The sequence below is a fragment of the Tupaia chinensis genome, unplaced genomic scaffold (genome assembly GCF_000334495.1).
Source record: "Tupaia chinensis unplaced genomic scaffold, TupChi_1.0 Scaffold000386_1, whole genome shotgun sequence".
NCBI classification, from domain to species: domain Eukaryota; kingdom Metazoa; phylum Chordata; class Mammalia; order Scandentia; family Tupaiidae; genus Tupaia; species Tupaia belangeri.
Window position 1 is genome coordinate 4,377,419 of NW_006159888.1, and position 11,920 is coordinate 4,389,338.

Consider the following 11,920-nt stretch of genomic DNA (forward strand, 5'->3'; position numbering starts at 1 on the left):
TTAATTTGACCAGAGAGCAAAGGAGGGGGTGGGGAGTGGAAAAGCAAACTGCCATGTGTGGAACTCATGCCATAGTCAGCCATGTGGGAGTTCAGCGCTTTAACCACCATGCCTCCTGCTGGTCCCATTTTTTTTTTGAGAGGTTTTTCTATAGGGCTTATGCGCTCACCAGACAGAGAGAAACAGAAAGTGAGAAACCACCCTCAGGGGGGATGGCCATGCCACAATCTCTTCTCCTCTGTTTTCTCGGGATCTTGGGCATGCACACACACACACACCCGGCGTGAGTTTTAAGCCACCAGGTCCAGGATGTGAACAGCGGGCAACTACATGGGAGTCCAGTAACAAAGCCATTATGCTAACTGCTGGTCCCCCATAGTTCTTTTTTTTTTTGGAGAGGTTTTCGCTATAGGGTGCATGTGATCGCCAGACAGAGAGAGAGAGACATAGAGACAGAAAGTGAGAAATCACCCCCCAAGGGGGATGGTCATGCCACAATCCCTTCTCCTCCATTCTCCTCTCGGGATCTTGGGCGCGCACACACACGCGCCCGGTGTGAGTTTTAAGCCACCGGGTCCGGGACACGAACTGTGGTCGACTGCGTGGCAGTCCAGCGACATAGCCATTACACTAACTGCTGGTTCCCATAGTTATTTTCATACTACATATTTTCCATGAACATTTTGAAGACCCACCCTCTGACACATGCATCTGAGCATGCTCACACACACATGCACATAACCTACTGATAATAAATAAAAAGGAAATGCATAGAGGAGATAGTAAGTGATGTATCAGAGAGGTGGGTTAGAGGAGGATGCTGTTAAATTTGGCCTTTTTTCCCTCAGAAGCTCTTCCTGCAGGGAAAGGTTCTCGGCCTATTTTATAACATTAATTTAGTAGTTTTCTTTCTCACGGATGCAATAATCTGCCTAATTTTCCTTTCAATGATTTCCAAACATAGAGATACACTCTTTAAAAGCAAATTCTACTGTGGTGCTATAGTCAAATACGTGTGTTAGCTTCACCAGCATTTTGCCCTCTGCCAATAGCTTTTCATGTTTCCCTCATGGGAGGACCTCAGTCATAAGGATTGCTTCAGGGCTGGGCATCTCTCAGGTCAGTTCTGATGAGCGGGAGTCCCAGGATGTGTGCTAGCCTTACTGAATAGAGGCATTTGCCCTCTTTTTACCCGCCCTCCCACTGGACGTGCAAGAGAAGGAACATGTGGGCCTGTGGTTGTCTGAAGCCAAGAAAAGGAGCCTGCACTAAAAGCATGGCAGCAGAAAACAAAGCTAGAGGACGCAGAAAAATGAAGCTTTGCATTACTTGAGTTTCTTTATCAAGCTGAACTTAAAGTAAAATTTATACTATTTTTTTTAAGAAAGAAGAATTTTCACAGAGTCTTACCATATCATGATCCATCTGTTGCAGCTTCCCTGCTAGCCATGACAACAGGTATTTGCCCCCATATCACATAGGTGTTAATATGGTTCAGGAAGGAAATTTGGGCCTCCTATGTGACCTCCAACTTTGCACAGTGGCACCATACCATCTACATCACTATGACTGGGCTATGGACGTTTTTTAAAAAATCACTTAGGGGCCATTAGGTGGTGTAGTGGCTAAGGTGCTGGACTCACAGGTGTCTGACCATGGTTCAAGTCAAGAACCCATGCTCAAAACTCACACCGGGGGAACCAGCAGTTAGCGTAATGGCTATGTCTCTGGACTCCCACGTAGTCGACCGCGGTTCGCGTTCTGGACCCAGTGGCTTAAAACTCACGCTGGGTGCGTGTGCGTGCACGCCCAAGATCCCGAGAGGAGAATGGAGGAGAAGGGATTGCGGCGTGACCATCCCCCCTGGGGGGGGTGATTTCTCGCTTTCTGTCTCTCTGTCGCTCTCTCGCTGTCTGGCGAGCGCACGTGCCCTATAGCAAAAATCTCTCTAAAAAAAAAAAAAAAAACACCCCACACCCCGCCCGCGTGTGTGTGTGTGTGTGTGTCCAAAATCCCATGAGGAGAATGGAAAAGGGATTGCAGCATGGCAATCCCCCCAAGGGGATGATTTCCACTTTCTGTCTCTTTGTCTCTGTCTCTCTGGCAAGAGCACATGCCCTATAGCAAACATCTCTCAAAAATTCCTATTTATTTATTTATTCCACTCATGACTGAGAGACCACAGGGTCTTCACACAAAGATTATGGAAGACCACGGGCACATGTGTGTACAGCATATTCAGGGAGGTCTCAGATTAAGAACAAGCAACTCGCCCACATTAGTCAACTTCACAAAGCATTGTGCTACCCAGATGTACCACTGTCCAGGCCCAGCTTTTTTTTTTTTCTTCTTTTTTTACTATTTTTTCTTTAATTATGGTAGAGTGTGTGCATGCCCATGAAAGAGAGAGAGGAGCATGCCACAGGATTGGCTCAGACTCTTTCTGTCCTCCAGCCTAATAGGATCTTGGGTACTTGCAAACATGTACCCAGTGTGTTTCAGGCTGACAAGAACAAGAAATTCAAATCATGGTCATCATGTGGGATTCAGCTTCTCTTAAGCAACTAATTACTGGTGTGCCATGGAGTTGACATTCCAGACTTTTCATTATATGAATTAAGTTATTTGTTTAAGTTGATTTAAAATTTCTATTCATGGTGACTTGCCCTCACCAATTTAAACCCAAAGAAGGATTCTCCTTGAACTGGCTTTTGCTCTATTTTAAGGCCCATAAATCTGAAGGGTTATTTCTGGGAAAACGTAGAGAAAAATGTAGAAGAAACCAAATGGATTCATAAAATATGCAGTCTGAATTTGAACTCTCTCTGCTTCAGAAAAATCATGGTAACAACATCCTCCTCATGGGTTGGGGAAGGGTCATGAGCATTCCCACCTTTATGTCCATCTCTCTACCACTGCTTGAAGGAATGAGGACATTTTGCCCCTTCTCCCTTTGTCACAGAATCCTGGGAGGACCTTCCATTTCTCCTTTTGCCCTTCTACTCCCTCTCCCAGTGTACAGAAGTATTTTCTAATACAGGGATATTGCATTGTTCATGGGAAGTGCACATTATGAAAAAAACTACACATGAATTTCATCTTTTTTGCACCAAATAAATCCATACTCTGATTCTATTTTTTAAAGAACCTTTTAAAGTCTCCTTGTATAAAATACTTCTAACATCCGTATTGGCTATATTTGGCATGTGGGCAGTGCCTCAGGCTGCCATTTTCCTACCCTTGTTTCCTGCATCCAGGTGTTAAGTTGCTGCTGTTCTTCCAGCTTACAGGAGTAATTGGCACAGAACTGGGGACTCCCAGTGCCAAGCCATCCTCTTTTCCTCTATTTCATTCTGATCAGCTCAGGGATCCTCTTGGTACCTGTCACATATTTTTTTTCTTTCTTTTTTTAAGTCTCCTCATCCCAGTCTTCTATTACAGGCTTTCAAAGGGTCATCAACAGCTTTTCCTCTAAAAACTCTCTTTCTTTTGCTGTCTCACACTGTTATTGTTTCCACTTACTGTGTTTCTTTTGATTGAGAATCTCAAGGAGGGGAGAATTGAGTGGCTTATATTTGTAAAATCATATGAAATATTATGTAGTGTGTCCCTTATAATCTCTGCTTCTCTATACAGTTGTTAAGATAAATGTCATTTTCTTTTTTAAAAATGAAATCGAGATACATAAAGGCTAGAAAAGCTAGAGTAAGCTTTATGGCACAATAAAAGCAACACAGGGATAACACAACTGGATTCACATCAAAAGCTCCTGGCTCATGTCCAAGGACATCCCTGAGCACACCAGGCACTCGCCTGCTGACTGAGACAGGGTGGTGTTCTGCAGAATCACAGCATGAGGACCACACTGGGAGTCTCATATGTTTCTCATGGAAGAAGAAGAAAAAAGGTTTAAATTAATGTCTTCTGAATCTATGTCCTAAAAGTTCCACCTGAGGTTGCTCCAATTAGCGTCACTCCAAAATTATACTCAAAGTTAAGCCCAGATGAAATGTACCAGGAATTGCAAGATCAGAATTCCCAGCTGCATGGGGCAGTAAACACTCATGAAATGAGACACAGCCCTGTGACTCTGGTACTTTTAGGAAACTTAGACTAAAAGGGCTAAGGGATTGTTGACGCTGAGCCAGTAAGACAGAAATTCACAAGTGAGGGGCTTGAAAGGCATGCAGATCACTTTTGAAAAATAATTATTTAATTTTATTTATTATTATTTTAATTCACCAGAGAGAGACGGGCAGGGGTGGGGGAGAGAGAGAAAGCAAGCAGAGACCAGGCATAATCACCTCACAGGAAAGAAGTTCCATGAAAAAGCTGCAATTTGAGTCAGCAGGATACAGAGAGAAACAATTATAGGAGATAAAAGGGTGATAAGTGAGGATAAATGTATGAAAATACTGAGTATTCTAGCTAAGTTTTCAACCTGCAACTGAGTACCTTTAACATGCTCATCATGTTTAGGCACTGGAGGAGATAAGAAAAAGGTAAACAGGCCTTTTCTTGATGGGATGGATGTGAATATTCTATTTACTTCAATTCTAAAAATATTTACTGAATGTTAATTATATGCTAAGTACTACGTTAGAAAAAAGGATATGATAATTAACTAGAGCGTCTTCTCACTCTACCAGGGCTATCAGAAAAGAGGGAAAAGCTTTCTTGGGTTGACAAGCATCCACCCTGTGAGAGCTCACTGATGTTCTTGGAATAGAAGACATGATATGGGGTCCTCCTGTGACTGGGGGAGGACACTTCTCTAATTCCAGTTAGCCCTTGATCATCAGAATTCTTAGGTTAATGTTCTCTTGGCTCGTCATGTCCTGCAGGTTCTTCTCAGAAGACAGAGAGGCTGGAGTTAGATATGAATATGCTCAGTACTGCCAACCGCCCTACATCCAACCCAGCACCTTCTAGGTCTTGTGTATCAGCTACCCCCTGTGGCCCCCAGTCTCTTCAGCATCCATCGAAACCAGCTCCACTTCATCAGTAACGGTTCCAACAATGTCAGGATGCCATGGCAACTGGTTGCTAGAATTACCAACGCTACTCATGTCCAACTAAGGGCACCAGGTTATGTCTGTAACTGTTTGAAGAACACATTTTCTATGGTTGTGTGGGTGTGTGTGCGTGTGCGTGTGAATAGTGGTTGTCATCATCATTGTCACCATAATCATTATTCTCTTTTTCTCAGAGAGAGTCAAGTATAAGGCTTTAAAATATGTATATTGAGAAAAGTATGTACTAATTAGTGTCCCCAGTTTCTTTTCCTTTGCATCTAAATCCCATCTACTAAAATATGGCTTCTTACATTTCTAACAGCATTTAATACCTTATCAACATAAGGTATTAAATAAAAGTATAAAACCCTGCTGGATTAGTAACAGTTTGTCCATGGATTTTAAATTGTTTACAATTATATCAATTTATTAGATTTTATTTATACAGACTTATGCCATACAAAAATTGTAAAGTATTTATAGTCTCAATTACATCTCTATTTACATTTATGGTGATTTTATCTGCCATCTTTCTTTTTTTTAATATTTTGCCATATAGTACATGTACTATAACAGTAGGAAGGAAAGAGAAATCACCTCCCAGGGAGTTGGCCGTGCCGCAACCCTTTTTCTATTCTCCTCTTGGGATTTGGGGCATATGCACAAGGACTTGAACTCTAGTTGACCATGTGGGGGGCCAGTGCCCTAACCACTACTCTACCTGCGAGACCCATTTGCCACCTTTCTTAACAAATTTTTCCCAAACTTTGAGGTTAAGCACACATTCTGTATATTTCTTTACTATTATACCTGTGACTTTCAAATAATTGTAGATTCAATGGAAGTTGCAAAAATAGTAGAAAGAGGTCCCACATGTAGCTCTGTTTATTTATTACCTGGGTAGGTTGATAACCACCACCTCAGTCAATATATAGAACTATTTCATCACCACAAAGGTCTTCCTCTTCCTCATCTACTACTTCATAGCCATACCCACTTCCCTTCGCTACACAGTCCCTAAGCTCTGGCAACTAGTAGTCTGTTCTGTATTTCTAAACTTTTGCCATTTCCAGAATGAAGTGTCATGAAATCATGTGTTACATGACGTTTTAAAATGGACTTTTTTCCTCTCTCCATAAGCCCCTGAAACATATCTGAATTGTTGAGTGTATAATTTATTTCATTTTATTTCTGAGTAGTATTCCATAGTATTGATAGACTGCAATTTGTATAGACATTCCCTTATTGAAGGACATTTCAGTTTTTCTCAATTTTAAATTTTGACTATTATAATTAAAGGAGTTATTAACATTAAAAAGTAATTGATAAGAGGGGTTAGCAGGTGGCGTGGTGGTTAAAGGCTCCATCCCACATGACTAACTTTATTGTTCAAGTCCTGGACCCCACGGCTTATAAAACTCATTGGGCATATGTGCATGCATGCCCCAAATCCTGAGATAATGAAGAAGGTATTATAGTACGTCCATATGCCCTAGGGGGAGATTTTTTTTTTTTTTTTGGAGAGGTTTTTGCTATAGGGCGCTTGCGCTTGCCAGACAGACAGAGAGAGACATAGAGACAGAAAGTGAGAAATCACCCCCCAGAGGGGATGGTCACGCTGCAATCCCTTCTCCTCCATTCTCCTCTCGGGATCTTGGGCACACATGCACACGCGCCCGGCGTGAGTTTTAAGCCACTGGGTCCGGGACGTGAACTGCAGTCGACTATGTGGGAGTCCAGTGACATAGCCATTATGCTAACTGCTGGTTCCCCCTAGGGGGAGATTTTTCACTTTCCCTCTCTCCCTCCTATGTTTCTCTCCGGTAAGTGCAAGCACTCCATAGCAAATAAATAAATAAACAAAGAAATAAATAAAAAGAAAGAAAAAGAAGAAAGAAAAAGAAAGGAAAATACTATCTTTAGGAATGACACAATCTAGCTTAGATACATATTTTTTCCAAATTCTAAATTACTGACCCAGCGTCTGTGACATAGCTAGTAGTGCAGTAGTGTTCTGGACTGAAGACATGGAAGCCACATGACAACTGCAGTTAAAGTCCCTGTCCGAGTTGTCCTGAAAGACATACTGGATGTGTTCACACCTAGGATTCTGGGGCTGGAGGAGAGAGGAAGGGGATTGTGTTGCGATCAAGTCCTGTGGATGTGCTTCTTTCTCTCTGTCTCTTGTACACGCACGTGCTCTATCATGATAAAAAGGGAATTGTGAAGGCCTTTCTTCCCCTTGCACTATGATACATACATATATATATATATATATAATGTTATTGACTAGGCTACAGCTGCTAGTTATTTGACTAAACCCTGAGTTAAATGCTGTTGTGAAGGTATTGTGTAGGTGTGGCTGAAGTCCATAGTCAGTTGACTTTAAATACAGAACATCCTGTATAATTATCTAATAATGTGATTGGGGCTGATTTCATCAGCTGAAAGGCAGAGCCGAGGTTTCCCAATGAAAACAAACAAACACACAATCTGCCTGTGGACCACAGCTTCAGCTCATGCCAGCAGCAGTCCCAGGCTTTTCCCCCTAAAGGCCTGCCCTGCAGATTTTGAACATGCATAAGCAGCTCTCACAATTGCATGGGCCAATTTCTTGCAATAAATATCCTAATATAGATCTCTTAGTGTTTCTGCTTCCTTGGTTGAACTTGACTAAACACAGTTAGAGAGAGATCCTACTGGTCATTTAGTCTAGGGAATTTTCCAAATATTCAGTAACCTAAGAGTTTTGACATTATTTGAAGTCATATCTGAAAGCCCATTTTGTAATGCAGACATGCATGAACATAGTTGGGCTTTTAAGGTTGTTTTTGCCCAATTCACCTCTTCACTTCCAGTTCAGTCACAGGTCCTAAGAAAACTCCGTGGGTTCCATTTAGAAACTTCTGAGCTATTGGCTCTGAAAATAGGAAGGATTCTGGATTATTTCATGCAATTATCAGACTGAAATAGACTAGAGGTATTTGTCTATTTACTTATTTAAAGACTAGTGTTGGTATTGTGGTAGAAAAAACAGGAGCTTTTTAGCCTTAAAGTAGCCAGTGATGACCATTCTCAATTCGTATTTAAAAATCATTGATCCTAAACACCTAGGTATTTCAAAAAATTAGGAAAACATTAATATAAAGATATATGGGAACCAGCAGTTGGTGTAATGACTATGTTGCTGGACTCCCACGTAGTCGACTGTGGTTTGAGTCCTGGACCTAGTGGCTTAAACTCACTCTGGGTGCATGTGCATGCGTGCCCAGGATCCCAAGAGGAGAATGGAGGAGAAGGGATTGCGGTGCGGCCATACCCCTGGGGAGTGATTTCTTGCTTTCTCTCTCTCTGTCTTTCTGGTGAGTGCACATGCCCTATAGCAAAAGTCTCTCCCCCTCAAAAAGACAGACAGACAGACAGACAGAGAGAGACAGGGCCAGCAGATGGTGTGGAAATTAAAAGCACTGCCACATGACTGACTATGTAATTTGAGTCCTGGGCTTGGTGGCTTCGAAATTATGCTGGTATGTGTGTATATGTGCCCAAATCCTGAGAGGAGAATAAAGGAGTAGGGATTGTGGTATGGCCAACCCCCTAGAGTAATCTCTCACTCTGGCAAGTACACATGCCCCCTAGAGCTATATATGTATGTGTGTGTGTGTGTGTGTGTGTATGTACACAGATAAAATCTGTAGGCAAAGGTATTAGATATAAAATTGCTTGCAGCAACAAAAAATTAGGCATGAGCCACTAATATGTTAGTAGAAGGATTGTGTATTTATTTTATGGAATTCTATTAGGCCATTCAATAGAATGAATGGTATTGATGTATACTGGCTAAACTAATATTGATTCTCATGTTTTCTTGCAGACAGACTGATTTCTTTTTTAAGTTCTTCTTTATTTCACTGATTGTCTCGTCGTTGTGAGGTCTGGCGCATTTATACAGGTTTTTTTCTTAAGTAAAATATAAGAGAAAAGAAGGTGCTCCTAGCAGGATGTTAAAAACTATTCTCACTCTCCCAAATAATTATCTCTTCTGCTGTTGATAAATGCACAACCAGGAAATTAGGGTTTGAGGGGAAAAACGCAATCTGAGTGGCTGCCATTTCCCTGTGTGTTCAGAATCAGAGGCATTTGGTATGACACCACTTCATGGTTTGTGTTGATTGTGTGTGTCTTATGCACGTGTGACAGCACACACAGGGGTCTTCATGAACTTCCTGGAAAGTCTATATTATGAAGACGCTAAGCTTCAATTTCATTTTTTTTCCACCAAAATAAAATGGCATTTTAATTCTATTTTTCCATAAGACTTTTGAACTCCTCAGTCAAAAAACAGAAATATTGTAGTTTGGTGGTAGTTTCTCCATTAAGGAAAAATTTGATATCAACATTGTCTCAAGATACATATAACGATGACTTATATCTCACAAGCGACGTCACTGACTTCTGTCATGTTTCATAGAATATTACATTTTCGATGCTGGAAATGCTCCTGATGGAATGTAAAATTGAGACATGGGAGTATGGACAAGTCTTAGCTTACACTTCCTTTCTTTCCCTTCCACTTTTATTATTACTATTATTATTATTATTATTATTGTTTCTTTGGTTTTTCTCTTTTATTATTACTTTTTATTTATACATTAAATCATTGTATAATATTACAACATACAATATTAATTTTCCAATGTGAATAGTCTGTATATTAGTTCAGCAAAAGATATTACCATACAGATTACCATCAACAGATAATTTTTCATTTTTGTGTTTCTTAAATGTTTTGTTTCTTCCTTTTCCTCCTGATTCCCTCCCTCTCACCCTCCCCCATTTCCCACCCTCCTCCCACACTGTCTCTAGTATCCACAGTTGCTCTCTATGCCTTTATATTTTCCAATCTTTCAGTTTCTGCCATAAAGTGCAGATATTTGGTATAGATTAGTGGGGACATACAATGAATCTCTTTCGTAGTCTGGCTTACATTACCTAGCAGTAAATCTTCTATAATCATCCACTTTCTGTCAAATGCCAGGGACTCATTGTTTTTTATGATTGAGTAGTATTCCATAGTGTTTATATGCCACATTATTTCAATCCATTCATCTATTTGTGGACATTCGGCTTGGTTGCATGTCTTAGCAATTGTGAATAATGCCACAATAAACATGAATGTGAAGTGTTTTTTCTGACTGAGTGTATTCCTATCTTTTGGGTAGATACCAGGAATGGAACTGCTGGATCATATTTGTAGGTCTTTTTGTAGTTTTTTCAGGAACCTTCAAATTATTTTTCACAGTGAGTATACTAATTTACATTTCCACCAACAGTGTTGGAGAGTTCCCTTATCACCACAGTCTCGCCAGTACTGATCATTCTTTATTTTTTTAATCTTAGTCTTTCTGATCGGGGTTAAGTGGTATCTCATTGTAGTTTTGATTTGCATCTGCTTTATGATAAGGGATGCTGAGCATTTTTTCATATGCTTTTTTGGTTCTTCATATGTTTTCCTTAGAGAGTTGTCTGTTTAGCTCACTTGCCTATTTTTTAATTGGATTGATTTTTATATTCATGTAAGCTGCTTAAGTTCCCTGTGTATTCTGGTTATCAGTTCCTTATCTGAGGCATAATATGTAAATATATTCTCCCATTCTGAGGGTTATTCATTCACTCTAACTATTGTTTCTTTTACTATGCAGAAGCTTTTTAACCTGATGTAATCCCACTTGTCTATTTTGAAGATTATTGCCTGTGCTTTGCAGGTCTTATTTTAAAAGCCTTTGCATACTCTGATGTCCCCAAGAGTTTCCACTGTGTTTTCATCAGTAGTTTTATAATTTTTTTTTCGGAGAGGTTTTTGCCATAGGGTGCATGCGCTCGCCGAACAGAGAGAGACAGAGAGACAGAAAGCAAGAAATCACCGCCCCCCCAGGGGGGATGGCTATGACGCAATTCCTTCTCCTCCATTCTCCTCTCGGAATCTTGGGCACGCATGCACACACGCCCTGCATGAGTTTTAAGCCACCGGGTCCGGGACTCGAACCACAGTTGACTACATGGGAGTCCAGCAACATAGCCATTATGCTAACTGCTGGTCCCAGTAGTTTTATAATTTTAGATATTAGATTTAAATCTTTCATCCATTTTGCATTGATTTTTATTAATGGTGAGAAATAGGGATCCAGTTTCCTCTTTCTGCAGGTGGATACCCAGTTTTTCCAGCACCATTTACCAAAGAAATTATCCTTTTCCCACTGGATTGTCTGGTGATCTTTGTCAAAAATCAGATGGCTGTATGCTTTGGGACTCAATTCTGGGTCTCTATTCTAATCTATTGGCCTACATGCCTGTTTTTGTGTCAATACCATGCTGTTTTGATTATCACAGCCTTGTAATACATTTTGAGGTCAGAGAGTGAAGTGTCTCCTACTTCATGCTTCTTGCACAGTGTTGCTTTGGCAAAGGTCTTTTATGAGTCAAAACAAAGTATATGATTATTTTTTTCTAAATCTGTGGAAAACATCTCTGGTAATTTGATTTGGATTGCATTAAATTTGTAGATTGTGTATAATTAGTATCTTGGTTATATTTTGATCATATTAATTCTTCCAATCCAGGAACATGACATATCTTTCCACTTTTTTGTGTCATTTTCAGTTTCTTTTTTATTTTTTTTTTAACTTTTTCATAGTTTTTCTTATAGAAGACTTTGACTTCTTTGGGTAGGTTTATTCCAAAGTATTTTATACTTTTTGTGGCTATTATGAATAATCAGTCTGTTCACTATTAGTGTATAGAAATGCTATAGATTTTTATAGACTGATTTTGTATCCTGCCACTTTACTGTATTCAATTATCACTTCTAGAAATTTTTTGTGTTTTTTTTTTTTTAGGTTTTTTGT